General features: G+C 42.3%; 1 protein-coding gene across 47 annotated transcripts in view; it reads right to left on the reverse strand.

Moving 5' to 3' along the window:
• The window catches only part of LOC106608606 (receptor-type tyrosine-protein phosphatase delta), a 656301-nt gene that overhangs the window by 171688 nt on the left and 469841 nt on the right, over window positions 1-14772 (reverse strand). The gene's annotated exons all lie outside the window — the stretch shown is intronic.

The following is a 14772-nucleotide window of genomic DNA, read 5'->3' on the forward strand; positions in this document are numbered from 1 at the left end:
TTGCTTAAGAGTGTGTGTGTTTTGTTGTTAGAGAGTGTGTGTGGGTCTGAATGTGTGTGTTTTGTTATTAGAGAGTGTGTGTGGGTCTGAGTGTGTGTGTTTTGTTGTTAGAGAGTGTGTGTGGGTCTGAGTGTGTGTGATTTGTTGTTAGAGAGTGTGTGTAGGTCTGAGTGTGTGTGGTTTGTTGTTAGAAAGTGTGTGTAGGTCTGAGTGTGTGTGTTTTGTTGTTAGAGAGTGTGTGTAGGTCCGAGTGTGTGTGTTTTGTTGTTAGAGAGTGTGTGTAGGTCTGAGTGTGTGTGTTTTTTTGTTAGAGAGTGTGTGTGGGTCTGAGTGTGTGTGTTTTGTTGTTAGAGAGTGTGTGTTTGTTTGCTTAAGAGTGTGTGTGTTTTGTTGTTAGAGTGTGTGTGTGGTTTGTTGTTAGAGAGTGTGTGTGGGTCTGAGTGTGTGTGTTTTGTTGTTAGAGTGTGTGTGTGGTTTGTTGTTAGAGAGTGTGTGTGGGTCTGAGTGTGTGTGTTTTGTTGTTAGAGAGTGTGTGTGGGTCTGAGTTTGTGTGTTTTGTTGTTAGAGAGTGTGTGTGGGTCTGAATGTGTGTGTTTTGTTATTAGAGAGTGTGTGTGGGTCTGAGTGTGTGTGTTTTGTTGTTAGAGAGTGTGTGTGGGTCTGAGTGTGTGTGTTTTGTTGTTAGAGAGTGTGTGTGTTTTGTTGTTAGAGAGTGTGTGTGTTTTGTTGTTAGAGAGTGTGTGTGGGTCTGAGTGTGTGTGTTTTGTTGTTAGAGAGTGTGTGTAGGTCTGAGTGTGTGTGTTTTGTTGTTAGAGAGTGTGTGTGTTTTGTTGTTAGAGTGTGTGTGTGTTTTGTTGTTAGAGAGTGTGTGTGGGTCTGAGTGTGTGTGTTTTGTTGTTAGAGAGTGTGTGTGGGTCTGAGTGTGTGTGTTTTGTTGTTAGAGAGTGTGTGTGTTTTGTTGTTAGAGTGTGTGTGTGTTTTGTTGTTAGAGAGTGTGTAGGTCTGAGTGTGTGTGTTTTGTTGTTAGAGAGTGTGTGTGTTTTGTTGTTAGAGTGTGTGTGTGTTTTGTTGTTAGAGAGTGTGTAGGTCTGAGTGTGTGTGTTTTGTTGTTAGAGAGTGTGTGTTTTGTTTGCTTAAGAGTGTGTGTGGTTTGTTGTTAGAGAGTGTGTGTGGGTCTGAGTGTGTGTGTTTTGTTGTTAGAGAGTGTGTGTAGGTCTGAGTGTGTGTGTTTTGTTGTTAGAGAGTGTGTGTTTTGTTTGCTTAAGAGTGTGTGTGGGTCTGAGTGTGTGTGTTTTGTTGTTAGAGTGTGTGTGTGGTTTGTTGTTAGAGAGTGTGTGTGGGTCTGAGTGTGTGTGTTTTGTTGTTAGAGAGTGTGTGTAGGTCTGAGTGTGTGTGGTTTGTTGTTAGAGAGTGTGTGTAGGTCTGAGTGTGTGTGTTTTGTTGTTAGAGAGTGTGTGTGGGTCTGAGTGTGTGTGTGTTTTGTTGTTAGAGAGTGTGTGTGGGTCTGAGTGTGTGTGTTTTGTTGTTAGAGAGTGTGTGTGGGTCTGAGTGTGTGTGTTTTGTTGTTAGAGAGTGTGTGTAGGTCTGAGTGTGTGTGTGTTTTGTTGTTAGAGAGAGTGTGTGGGTCCGAGTGTGTGTGTTTTGTTGTTAGAGAGTGTGTGTAGGTCTGAGTGTGTGTGTGTTTTTTTGTTAGAGAGTGTGTGTGTTTTGTTGTTAGAGAGTGTGTGTGGGTCTGAGTGTGTGTGTTTTGTTGTTAGAGAGTGTGTGTTTTGTTGTTAGAGAGTGTGTGTGGGTCTGAGTGTGTGTGTTTTGTTGTTAGAGTGTGTGTGTGGTTTGTTGTTAGAGAGTGTGTGTGCGTCTGAGTGTGTGTGTTGTGTTGTTAGAGAGTGTGTGTGGGTCTGAATGTGTGTATTTTGTTGTTAGAGAGTGTGTGTAGGTCTGAGTGTGTGTGTTTTGTTGTTAGATAGTGTGTGTTTGTTTGCTTAAGAGTGTGTGTGTTTTGTTGTTAGAGAGTGTGTGTGGGTCTGAATGTGTGTGTTTTGTTATTAGAGAGTGTGTGTGGGTCTGAGTGTGTGTGTTTTGTTGTTAGAGAGTGTGTGTGGGTCTGAGTGTGTGTGATTTGTTGTTAGAGAGTGTGTGTAGGTCTGAGTGTGTGTGGTTTGTTGTTAGAAAGTGTGTGTAGGTCTGAGTGTGTGTGTTTTGTTGTTAGAGAGTGTGTGTAGGTCCGAGTGTGTGTGTTTTGTTGTTAGAGAGTGTGTGTAGGTCTGAGTGTGTGTGTTTTTTTTGTTAGAGAGTGTGTGTGGGTCTGAGTGTGTGTGTTTTGTTGTTAGAGAGTGTGTGTTTGTTTGCTTAAGAGTGTGTGTGTTTTGTTGTTAGAGTGTGTGTGTGGTTTGTTGTTAGAGAGTGTGTGTGGGTCTGAGTGTGTGTGTTTTGTTGTTAGAGTGTGTGTGTGGTTTGTTGTTAGAGAGTGTGTGTGGGTCTGAGTGTGTGTGTTTTGTTGTTAGAGAGTGTGTGTGTTTTGTTGTTAGAGAGTGTGTGTAGTTCTGAGTGTGTGTGTTTTGTTGTTAGAGAGTGTGTGTAGTTCTGAGTGTGTGTGTTTTGTTGGTAGAGAGTGTGTAAGTCTGAGTGTGTGTGTTTTGTTGTTAGAGAGTGTGTGTAGGTCTGAGTGTGTGTGTTTTGTTGTTAGAGAGTGTGTGTAGGTCCGAGTGTGTGTGTTTTGTTGTTAGAGAGTGTGTGCACAGTAGGTCTGAGTGTGTGTGTTTTGTTGTTAGAAAGTGTGTGTGGGTCTGAATGTGTGTGTTTTGTTGTTAGATAGTGTGTGTGGGTCTGAGTGTGTGTGTTTTGTTGTTAGAGAGTGTGTGTAGGTCTGAGTGTGTGTTTTGTTGTTAGAGAGTGTGTGTGGGTCTTTTTTGTTGTTAGAGAGTGTGTGTGGGTCTGAGTGTGTGTGTTTTGTTGTTAGAGAGTGTGTGTTTTGTTGTTAGAGAGTGTGTGTGGGTCTGAGTGTGTGTGTATTTTGTTGTTAGAGAGTGTGTGTAGGTCTGAGTGTGTGTGTTTTGTTGTTAGAGAGTGTGTGTAGGTCTGAGTGTGTGTATTTTGTTGTTAGAGTGTGTGTGTGGTTTGTTGTTAGAGAGTGTGTGTTTTGTTGTTAGAGAGTGTGTGTAGGTCTGAGTGTGTGTGTTTTGTTGTTAGAGAGTGTGTGTGGGTCTGAGTGTGTGTGTTTTGTTGTTAGAGTGTGTGTGTGGTTTGTTGTTAGAGAGTGTGTGTGGGTCTGAGTGTGTGTGTTTTGTTGTTAGAGAGTGTGTGGGTCCGAGTGTGTGTGTTTTGTTGTTAGAGAGTGTGTGTAGGTCTGAGTGTGTGTGTTTTGTTGTTAGAGAGTGTGTGTAGGTCTGAGTGTGTGTGTTTTTTTGTTAGAGAGTGTGTGTGTTTTGTTGTTAGAGAGTGTGTGTTGGTCTGAGTGTGTGTGTTTTGTTGTTAGAGAGTGTGTGTTTTGTTGTTAGAGAGTGTGTGTGGGTCTGAGTGTGTGTGTTTTGTTGTTAGTGTGTGTGTGTGGTTTGTTGTTAGAGAGTGTGTGTGCGTCTGAGTGTGTGTGTTGTGTTGTTAGAGAGTGTGTGTGGGTCTGAATGTGTGTATTTTGTTGTTAGAGAGTGTGTGTAGGTCTGAGTGTGTGTGTTTTGTTGTTAGATAGTGTGTGTGTTTTGTTGTTAGAGTGTGTGTGTGTTTTGTTGTTAGAGAGTGTGTGTGTTTTGTTGTTAGAGTGTGTGTGTGGGTTTGAGTTTGTGTGTTTTGTTGTTAGAGAGTGTGTGTAGGTCTGAGTGTGTGTGGTTTGTTGTTAGAGAGTGTGTGTAGGTCTGAGTGTGTGTGGTTTGTTGTTAGAGTGTGTGTGTGGGTTTGAGTTTGTGTGTTTTGTTGTTAGAGAGTGTGTGTAGGTCTGAGTGTGTGTGGTTTGTTGTTAGAGAGTGTGTGTAGGTCTGAGTGTGTGTGTTTTGTTGTTAGAGAGTGTGTGTGGGTCTGAGTGTGTGTGTGTTTTGTTGTTAGAGAGTGTGTGTGGGTCTGAGTGTGTGTGTTTTGTTGTTAGAGAGTGTGTGTAGGTCTGAGTGTGTGTGTGTTTTGTTGTTAGAGAGTGTGTGGGTCTGAGTGTGTGTGTTTTGTTGTTAGAGAGTGTGTGTGGGTCTGAGTGTGTGTGTTTTTTTGTTAGAGAGTGTGTGTGTTTTGTTGTTAGAGAGTGTGTGTTGGTCTGAGTGTGTGTGTTTTGTTGTTAGAGAGTGTGTGTTTTGTTGTTAGAGAGTGTGTGTGGGTCTGAGTGTGTGTGTTTTGTTGTTAGAGAGTGTGTGTGTTTTGTTGTTAGAGAGTGTGTGTGGGTCTGAGTGTGTGTGTTTTGTTGTTAGAGTGTGTGTGTGGTTTGTTGTTAGAGAGTGTGTGTGCATCTGAGTGTGTGTGTTGTGTTGTTAGAGAGTGTGTGTGGGTCTGAGTTTGTGTGTTTTGTTGTTAGAGAGTGTGTGTGGGTCTGAATGTGTGTGTTTTTTTGTTAGAGAGTGTGTGTGGGTCTGAGTGTGTGTGTTTTGTTGTTAGAGAGTGTGTGTGGGTCTGAGTTTGTGTGTTTTGTTGTTAGAGAGTGTGTGTAGGTCTGAGTGTGTGTGGTTTTTTGTTAGAGAGTGTGTGTAGGTCTGAGTGTGTGTGTTTTGTTGTTAGAGAGTGTGTGTGGGTCTGAGTGTGTGTGTGTTTTGTTGTTAGAGAGTGTGTGTGGGTCTGAGTGTGTGTGTTTTGTTGTTAGAGAGTGTGTGTAGGTCTGAGTGTGTGTGTGTTTTGTTGTTAGAGAGTGTGTGTGGGTCCGAGTGTGTGTGTTTTGTTGTTAGAGAGTGTGTGTGGGTCTGAGTGTGTGTGTTTTTTTGTTAGAGAGTGTGTGTGTTTTGTTGTTAGAGAGTGTGTGTAGGTCTGAGTGTGTGTGTTTTGTTGTTAGAGAGTGTGTGTTTTGTTGTTAGAGAGTGTGTGTGGGTCTGAGTGTGTGTGTTTTGTTGTTAGAGAGTGTGTGTGTTTTGTTGTTAGAGAGTGTGTGTTGGTCTGAGTGTGTGTGTTTTGTTGTTAGAGAGTGTGTGTAGGTCTGAATGTGTGTGTTTTGTTGTTAGAGAGTGTGTGTGGGTCTGAGTGTGTGTGTTTTGTTGTTAGAGAGTGTGTGTGTTTTGTTGTTAGAGAGTGTGTGTGGGTCTGAGTGTGTGTGTTTTGTTGTTAGAGTGTGTGTGTGGTTTGTTGTTAGAGAGTGTGTGTGCGTCTGAGTGTGTGTGTTGTGTTGTTAGAGAGTGTGTGTGGGTCTGAATGTGTGTATTTTGTTGTTAGAGAGTGTGTGTAGGTCTGAGTGTGTGTGTTTTGTTGTTAGAGAGTGTGTGCACAGTAGGTCTGAGTGTGTGTGGTTTGTTGTTAGAGAGTGTGTGTAGGTCTGAGTGTGTGTGTTTTGTTGTTAGAGAGTGTGTGTGGGTCTGAATGTGTGTGTTTTGTTATTAGAGAGTGTGTGTGGGTCTGAGTTTGTGTGTTTTGTTGTTAGAGAGTGTGTGTGGGTCTGAGTGTGTGTGTTTTGTTGTTAGAGAGTGTGTGTGGGTCTGAGTGTGTGTGATTTGTTGTTAGAGAGTGTGTGTAGGTCTGAGTGTGTGTGGTTTGTTGTTAGAAAGTGTGTGTAGGTCTGAGTGTGTGTGTTTTGTTGTTAGAGAGTGTGTGTAGGTCCGAGTGTGTGTGTTTTGTTGTTAGAGAGTGTGTGTAGGTCTGAGTGTGTGTGTTTTTTTGTTAGAGAGTGTGTGTGGGTCTGAGTGTGTGTGTTTTGTTGTTTGAGAGTGTGTGTTTGTTTGCTTAAGAGTGTGTGTGTTTTGTTGTTAGAGTGTGTGTGTGGTTTGTTGTTAGAGAGTGTGTGTGGGTCTGAGTGTGTGTGTTTTGTTGTTAGAGTGTGTGTGTGGTTTGTTGTTAGAGAGTGTGTGTGGGTCTGAGTGTGTGTGTTTTGTTGTTAGAGAGTGTGTGTGTTTTGTTGTTAGAGAGTGTGTGTAGTTCTGAGTGTGTGTGTTTTGTTGTTAGAGAGTGTGTGTGGGTCTGAGTGTGTGTGTTTTGTTGTTAGAGAGTGTGTGTGTTTTGTTGTTAGAGAGTGTGTGTAGGTCTGAGTGTGTGTGTTTTGTTGTTAGAGAGTGTTTGAGGGTCTGAGTGTGTGTGTTTTGTTGTTAGAGAGTGTGTGTAGGTCTGAGAGTGTGTGTTTTGTTGTTATAGAGTGTGTGTGGGTCTGAGTGTGTGTGTTTTGTTGGTAGAGAGTGTGTGTTGGTCCGAATGTGTGTGTTTTGTTGTTAGAGAGTGTGTGTGGGTCTGAGTGTGTGTGTTTTGTTGGTAGAGAGTGTGTGTTGGTCTGAATGTCTGTGGTTTGTTGTTAGAGAGTGTGTGTGGGTCTGAGTGTGTGTGTTTTGTTGTTAGAGAGTGTGTGTGTTTTGTTGTTAGAGAGTGTGTGTGTTTTGTTGGTAGAGAGTGTGTAAGTCTGAGTGTGTGTGTTTTGTTGTTAGAGTGTGTGTGTAGGTCCGAGTGTGTGTGTTTTGTTGTTAGAGAGTGTTTGTGGGTCTGAGTGTGTGTGTTTTGTTGTTAGAGAGAGTGTGTGGGTCTGAATGTTTGTGTTTTGTTGTTAGAGAGTGTGTGTAGGTCTGAGTGTGTGTGTTTTGTTGTTAGAGAGTGTGTGTAAGTCTGAGTGTGTGTGTTTTGTTGTTAGAGAGTGTGTGTGGGTCTGAGTGTGTGTGTTTTGTTTTGTTGTTAGAGAGTGTGTGTGGGTCTGAATGTGTGTGTTTTGTTGTTAGAGAGTGTGTGTGTTTTGTTGTTAGAGAGTGTGTGTGTTTTGTTGGTAGAGAGTGTGTAAGTCTGAGTGTGTGTGTTTTGTTGTTAGAGTGTGTGTGTAGGTCCGAGTGTGTGTGTTTTGTTGTTAGAGAGTGTTTGTGGGTCTGAGTGTGTGTGTTTTGTTGTTAGAGAGAGTGTGTGGAATGTTTGTGTTTTGTTGTTAGAGAGTGTGTGTAGGTCTGAGTGTGTGTGTTTTGTTGTTAGAGAGTGTGTGTAGGTCCGAGTGTGTGTGTTTTGTTGTTAGAGAGTGTGTGTGGGTCTGAGTGTGTGTGTTTTGTTGTTAGAAAGTGTGTGTGGGTCTGAGTGTGTGTGTTTTGTTGTTAGAGAGTGTGTGTGTTTTGTTGTTAGAGAGTGTGTGTGCTTTGTTGTTAGAGAGTGTGTGTGGGTCTGAGTGTGTGTGTTTTGTTGTTAGAGAGTGTGTGTTTTGTTGTTAGAGAGTGTGTGTGGGTCTGAGTGTGTGTATTTTGTTGTTAGAGAGTGTGTGTAGGTCTGAGTGTGTGTGTTTTGTTGTTAGAGAGTGTGTGTGGGTCTGAGTGTGTGTGTTTTGTTGTTAGAGAGTGTGTGTGTTTTGTTGTTAGAGAGTGTGTGTGGGTCTGAGTGTGTGTGTTTTGTTTGCTTAAGAGTGTGTGTGTTTTGTTGTTAGAGTGTGTGTGTGGTTTGTTGTTAGAGTGTGTGTGGGTCTGAGTTTGTGTGTTTTGTTGTTAGAGAGTGTGTGTAGGTCTGAGTGTGTGTGGTTTGTTGTTAGAGAGTGTGTGTAGGTCTGAGTGTGTGTGTTTTGTTGTTAGAGAGTGTGTGTGGGTCTGAATGTCTGTGGTTTGTTGTTAGAGAGTGTGTGTGGGTCTGAGTGTGTGTGTTTTGTTGTTAGAGAGTGTGTGTGTTTTGTTGGTAGAGAGTGTGTGTAAGTCTGAGTGTGTGTGTTTTGTTGTTAGAGAGTGTGTGTGGGTCTGAGTGTGTGTGTTTTGTTTTGTTGTTAGAGAGTGTGTGTGGGTCTGAATGTGTGTGTTTTGTTGTTAGAGAGTGTGTGTGTTTTGTTGTTAGAGAGTGTGTGTGTTTTGTTGGTAGAGAGTGTTTGTGGGTCTGAGTGTGTGTGTTTTGTTGTTAGAGAGTGTGTGTGGGTCTGAATGTTTGTGTTTTGTTGTTAGAGAGAGTGTGTGGGTCTGAATGTTTGTGTTTTGTTGTTAGAGAGTGTGTGTAGGTCTGAGTGTGTGTGTTTTGTTGTTAGAGAGTGTGTGTAGGTCCGAGTGTGTGTGTTTTGTTGTTAGAGAGTGTGTGTGGGTCTGAGTGTGTGTGTTTTGTTGTTAGAAAGTGTGTGTGGGTCTGAGTGTGTGTGTTTTGTTGTTAGAGAGTGTGTGTGTTTTGTTGTTAGAGAGTGTGTGTAGGTCTGAGTGTGTGTGTTTTGTTGTTAGAGAGTGTGTGTTTTGTTGTTAGAGAGTGTGTGTGGGTCTGAGTGTGTGTATTTTGTTGTTAGAGAGTGTGTGTAGGTCTGAGTGTGTGTGTTTTGTTGTTAGAGAGTGTGTGTGGGTCTGAGTGTGTGTGTTTTGTTGTTAGAGAGTGTGTGTGTTTTGTTGTTAGAGAGTGTGTGTAGGTCCGAGTGTGTGTGTTTTGTTGTTAGAGAGTGTGTGTGGGTCTGAGTTTGTGTGTTTTGTTGTTAGAGAGTGTGTGTAGGTCTGAGTGTGTGTGGTTTGTTGTTAGAGAGTGTGTGTAGGTCTGAGTGTGTGTGTTTTGTTGTTAGAGAGTGTGTGTGGGTCTGAGTGTGTTTGTGTTTTGTTGTTAGAGAGTGTGTGTGGGTCTGAGTGTGTGTGTTTTGTTGTTAGAGAGTGTGTGTAGGTCTGAGTGTGTGTGTGTTTTGTTGTTAGAGAGTGTGTGTGGGTCTGAGTGTGTGTGTTTTGTTGTTAGAGAGTGTGTGTAGGTCTGAGTGTGTGTGTTTTTTTGTTAGAGAGTGTGTGTAGGTCTGAGTGTGTGTGTTTTGTTGTTAGAGAGTGTGTGTAGATCTGAGTGTGTGTGTTTTTTTGTTAGAGAGTGTGTGTTTTGTTGTTAGAGAGTGTGTGTTGGTCTGAGTGTGTGTGTTTTGTTGTTAGAGAGTGTGTGTTGGTCTGAGTGTGTGTGTTTTGTTGTTAGAGAGTGTGTGTGTTTTGTTGTTAGAGTGGGTCTGAATGTGTGTATTTTGTTGTTAGAGAGTGTGTGTGTTTTGTTGTTAGAGAGTGTGTGTAGGTCTGAGTGTGTGTGTTTTGTTGTTAGAGAGTGTGTGTGGGTCTGAGTGTGTGTGTTTTGTTGTTAGAGAGTGTGTGTGTTTTGTTGTTAGAGAGTGTGTGTAGGTCTGAGTGTGTGTGTTTTGTTGTTAGAGAGTGTGTGTGTTTTGTTGTTAGAGAGTGTGTGTAGGTCTGAGTGTGTGTGTTTTGTTGTTAGAGAGTGTGTGTAGGTCTGAGTGTGTGTGTTTTGTTGTTAGAGAGTGTGTGTGGGTCTGAGTGTGTTTGTGTTTTGTTGTTAGAGAGTGTGTGTGGGTCTGAGTGTGTGTGGTTTGTTGTTAGAGAGTGTGTGTAGGTCTGAGTGTGTGTGTTTTGTTGTTAGAGAGTGTGTGTGGGTCTGAGTGTGTTTGTGTTTTGTTGTTAGAGAGTGTGTGTGGGTCTGAGTGTGTGTGTTTTGTTGTTAGAGAGTGTGTGTAGGTCTGAGTGTGTGTGTTTTGTTGTTAGAGAGTGTGTGTGGGTCTGAGTGTGTTTGTGTTTTGTTGTTAGAGAGTGTGTGTGGGTCTGAGTGTGTGTGTTTTGTTGTTAGAGAGTGTGTGTAGGTCTGAGTGTGTGTGTGTTTTGTTGTTAGAGAGTGTGTGTGGGTCTGAGTGTGTGTGTTTTGTTGTTAGAGAGTGTGTGTGTTTTGTTGTTAGAGAGTGTGTGTGGGTCTGAGTGTGTGTGTTTTGTTGTTAGAGTGTGTGTGTGGTTTGTTGTTAGAGAGTGTGTGTGCATCTGAGTGTGTGTGTTGTGTTGTTAGAGAGTGTGTGTGGGTCTGAGTTTGTGTGTTTTGTTGTTAGAGAGTGTGTGTGGGTCTGAATGTGTGTGTTTTGTTGTTAGAGAGTGTGTGTGGGTCTGAGTTTGTGTGTTTTGTTGTTAGAGAGTGTGTGTAGGTCTGAGTGTGTGTGGTTTTTTGTTAGAGAGTGTGTGTAGGTCTGAGTGTGTGTGTTTTGTTGTTAGAGAGTGTGTGTGGGTCTGAGTGTGTGTGTGTTTTGTTGTTAGAGAGTGTGTGTGGGTCTGAGTGTGTGTGTTTTGTTGTTAGAGAGTGTGTGTAGGTCTGAGTGTGTGTGTGTTTTGTTGTTAGAGAGTGTGTGTGGGTCCGAGTGTGTGTGTTTTGTTGTTAGAGAGTGTGTGTTTTGTTGTTAGAGAGTGTGTGTGGGTCTGAGTGTGTGTGTTTTGTTGTTAGAGAGTGTGTGTGTTTTGTTGTTAGAGAGTGTGTGTTGGTCTGAGTGTGTGTGTTTTGTTGTTAGAGAGTGTGTGTTTTGTTGTTAGAGAGTGTGTGTGGGTCTGAGTGTGTGTGTTTTGTTGTTAGAGAGTGTGTGTGTTTTGTTGTTAGAGAGTGTGTGTGGGTCTGAGTGTGTGTGTTTTGTTGTTAGAGTGTGTGTGTGGTTTGTTGTTAGAGAGTGTGTGTGCGTCTGAGTGTGTGTGTTGTGTTGTTAGAGAGTGTGTGTGGGTCTGAATGTGTGTATTTTGTTGTTAGAGAGTGTGTGTAGGTCTGAGTGTGTGTGTTTTGTTGTTAGAGAGTGTGTGCACAGTAGGTCTGAGTGTGTGTGTTTTGTTGTTAGAGAGTGTGTGTGGGTCTGAGTTTGTGTGTTTTGTTGTTAGAGAGTGTGTGTGGGTCTGAATGTGTGTGTTTTGTTATTAGAGAGTGTGTGTGGGTCTGAGTGTGTGTGTTTTGTTGTTAGAGAGTGTGTGTGGGTCTGAGTGTGTGTGTTTTGTTGTTAGAGAGTGTGTGTGGGTCTGAGTGTGTGTGATTTGTTGTTAGAGAGTGTGTGTAGGTCTGAGTGTGTGTGGTTTGTTGTTAGAAAGTGTGTGTAGGTCTGAGTGTGTGTGTTTTGTTGTTAGAGAGTGTGTGTAGGTCCGAGTGTGTGTGTTTTGTTGTTAGAGAGTGTGTGTAGGTCTGAGTGTGTGTGTTTTTTTGTTAGAGAGTGTGTGTGGGTCTGAGTGTGTGTGTTTTGTTGTTTGAGAGTGTGTGTTTGTTTGCTTAAGAGTGTGTGTGTTTTGTTGTTAGAGTGTGTGTGTGGTTTGTTGTTAGAGAGTGTGTGTGGGTCTGAGTGTGTGTGTTTTGTTGTTAGAGTGTGTGTGTGGTTTGTTGTTAGAGAGTGTGTGTGGGTCTGAGTGTGTGTGTTTTGTTGTTAGAGAGTGTGTGTGTTTTGTTGTTAGAGAGTGTGTGTAGTTCTGAGTGTGTGTGTTTTGTTGTTAGAGAGTGTGTGTGGGTCTGAGTGTGTGTGTTTTGTTGTTAGAGAGTGTGTGTGTTTTGTTGTTAGAGAGTGTGTGTAGGTCTGAGTGTGTGTGTTTTGTTGTTAGAGAGTGTTTGAGGGTCTGAGTGTGTGTGTTTTGTTGTTAGAGAGTGTGTGTAGGTCTGAGAGTGTGTGTTTTGTTGTTATAGAGTGTGTGTGGGTCTGAGTGTGTGTGTTTTGTTGGTAGAGAGTGTGTGTTGGTCCGAATGTGTGTGTTTTGTTGTTAGAGAGTGTGTGTGGGTCTGAGTGTGTGTGTTTTGTTGGTAGAGAGTGTGTGTTGGTCTGAATGTCTGTGGTTTGTTGTTAGAGAGTGTGTGTGGGTCTGAGTGTGTGTGTTTTGTTGTTAGAGAGTGTGTGTGTTTTGTTGGTATTGAGTGTGTGTAAGTCTGAGTGTGTGTGTTTTGTTGTTAGAGAGTGTGTGTGGGTCTGAGTGTGTGTGTTTTGTTTTGTTGTTAGAGAGTGTGTGTGGGTCTGAATGTGTGTGTTTTGTTGTTAGAGAGTGTGTGTGTTTTGTTGTTAGAGAGTGTGTGTGTTTTGTTGGTAGAGAGTGTGTAAGTCTGAGTGTGTGTGTTTTGTTGTTAGAGTGTGTGTGTAGGTCCGAGTGTGTGTGTTTTGTTGTTAGAGAGTGTTTGTGGGTCTGAGTGTGTGTGTTTTGTTGTTAGAGAGAGTGTGTGGGTCTGAATGTTTGTGTTTTGTTGTTAGAGAGTGTGTGTAGGTCTGAGTGTGTGTGTTTTGTTGTTAGAGAGTGTGTGTAGGTCCGAGTGTGTGTGTTTTGTTGTTAGAGAGTGTGTGTGGGTCTGAGTGTGTGTGTTTTGTTGTTAGAGAGTGTGTGTGTTTTGTTGTTAGAGAGTGTGTGTGCTTTGTTGTTAGAAAGTGTGTGTGGGTCTGAGTGTGTGTGTTTTGTTGTTAGAGAGTGTGTGTGTTTTGTTGTTAGAGAGTGTGTGTGCTTTGTTGTTAGAGAGTGTGTGTGGGTCTGAGTGTGTGTATTTTGTTGTTAGAGAGTGTGTGTAGGTCTGAGTGTGTGTGTTTTGTTGTTAGAGAGTGTGTGTTTTGTTGTTAGAGAGTGTGTGTAGGTCTGAGTGTGTGTGTTTTGTTGTTAGAGAGTGTGTGTTTTGTTGTTAGAGAGTGTGTGTGGGTCTGAGTGTGTGTATTTTGTTGTTAGAGAGTGTGTGTAGGTCTGAGTGTGTGTGTTTTGTTGTTAGAGAGTGTGTGTGGGTCTGAGTGTGTGTGTTTTGTTGTTAGAGAGTGTGTGTGTTTTGTTGTTAGAGAGTGTGTGTGGGTCTGAGTGTGTGTGTTTTGTTTGCTTAAGAGTGTGTGTGTTTTGTTGTTAGAGTGTGTGTGTGGTTTGTTGTTAGAGTGTGTGTGGGTCTGAGTTTGTGTGTTTTGTTGTTAGAGAGTGTGTGTGGGTCTGAGTTTGTGTGTTTTGTTGTTAGAGAGTGTGTGTAGGTCTGAGTGTGTGTGGTTTGTTGTTAGAGAGTGTGTGTAGGTCTGAGTGTGTGTGTTTTGTTGTTAGAGAGTGTGTGTGGGTCTGAGTGTGTGTGTTTTGTTGGTAGAGAGTGTGTGTTGGTCTGAATGTCTGTGGTTTGTTGTTAGAGAGTGTGTGTGGGTCTGAGTGTGTGTGTTTTGTTGTTAGAGAGTGTGTGTGTTTTGTTGGTAGAGAGTGTGTGTAAGTCTGAGTGTGTGTGTTTTGTTGTTAGAGAGTGTGTGTGGGTCTGAGTGTGTGTGTTTTGTTTTGTTGTTAGAGAGTGTGTGTGGGTCTGAATGTGTGTGTTTTGTTGTTAGAGAGTGTGTGTGTTTTGTTGTTAGAGAGTGTGTGTGTTTTGTTGGTAGAGAGTGTTTGTGGGTCTGAGTGTGTGTGTTTTGTTGTTAGAGAGTGTTTGTGGGTCTGAATGTTTGTGTTTTGTTGTTAGAGAGAGTGTGTGGGTCTGAATGTTTGTGTTTTGTTGTTAGAGAGTGTGTGTAGGTCTGAGTGTGTGTGTTTTGTTGTTAGAGAGTGTGTGTAGGTCCGAGTGTGTGTGTTTTGTTGTTAGAGAGTGTGTGTGGGTCTGAGTGTGTGTGTTTTGTTGTTAGAAAGTGTGTGTGGGTCTGAGTGTGTGTGTTTTGTTGTTAGAGAGTGTGTGTGTTTTGTTGTTAGAGAGTGTGTGTAGGTCTGAGTGTGTGTGTTTTGTTGTTAGAGAGTGTGTGTGGGTCTGAGTTTGTGTGTTTTGTTGTTAGAGAGTGTGTGTAGGTCTGAGTGTGTGTGGTTTGTTGTTAGAGAGTGTGTGTAGGTCTGAGTGTGTGTGTTTTGTTGTTAGAGAGTGTGTGGGTCTGAGTGTGTGTGTTTTGTTGTTAGAGTGTGTGTGGGTCTGAGTGTGTTTGTGTTTTGTTGTTAGAGAGTGTGTGTTTTGTTGTTAGAGAGTGTGTGTTTTGTTGTTAGAGAGTGTGTGTTGGTCTGAGTGTGTGTGTTTTGTTGTTAGAGAGTGTGTGTTGGTCTGAGTGTGTGTGTTTTGTTGTTAGAGAGTGTGTGTTTTGTTGTTAGAGAGTGTGTGTGCATCTGAGTGTGTGTGTTGTGTTGTTAGAGTGGGTCTGAATGTGTGTATTTTGTTGTTAGAGAGTGTGTGTGTTTTGTTGTTAGAGAGTGTGTGTAGGTCTGAGTGTGTGTGTTTTGTTGTTAGAGAATGTGTGTTTTGTTGTTAGAGAGTGTGTGTAGGTCTGAGTGTGTGTGTTTTGTTGTTAGAGAGTGTGTGTGGGTCTGAGTGTGTGTGTTTTGTTGTTAGAGAGTGTGTGTGTTTTGTTGTTAGAGAGTGTGTGTAGGTCTGAGTGTGTGTGTTTTGTTGTTAGAGAGTGTGTGTGTTTTGTTGTTAGAGAGTGTGTGTAGGTCTGAGTGTGTGTGTTTTGTTGTTAGAGAGAGTGTGTAGGTCTGAGTGTGTGTGGTTTGTTGTTAGAGAGTGTGTGTAGGTCTGAGTGTGTGTGTTTTGTTGTTAGAGAGTGTGTGTGGGTCTGAGTGTGTTTGTGTTTTGTTGTTAGAGAGTGTGTGTGGGTCTGAGTGTGTGTGTTTTGTTGTTAGAGAGTGTGTGTAGGTCTGAGTGTGTGTGTTTTGTTGTTAGAGAGTGTGTGTGGGTCTGAGTGTGTTTGTGTTTTGTTGTTAGAGAGTGTGTGTGGGTCTGAGTGTGTGTGTTTTGTTGTTAGAGAGTGTGTGTAGGTCTGAGTGTGTGTGTGTTTTGTTGTTAGAGAGTGTGTGTGGGTCTGAGTGTGTGTGTTTTGTTGTTAGAGAGTGTGTGTAGGTCTGAGTGTGTGTGTTTTTTTGTTAGAGAGTGTGTGTGTTTTGTTGTTAGAGAGTGTGTGTAGGTCTGAGTGTGTGTGTTTTGTTGTTAGAGAGTGTGTGTAGATCTGAGTGTGTGTGTTTTTTTGTTAGAGAGTGTGTGTGTTTTGTTGTTAGAGAGTGTGTGTTGGTCTGAGTGTGTGTGTTTTGTTGTTAGAGAGTG

This window comes from Salmo salar, chromosome ssa07, assembly GCF_905237065.1.
Source record: "Salmo salar chromosome ssa07, Ssal_v3.1, whole genome shotgun sequence".
NCBI lineage: Eukaryota > Metazoa > Chordata > Actinopteri > Salmoniformes > Salmonidae > Salmo > Salmo salar.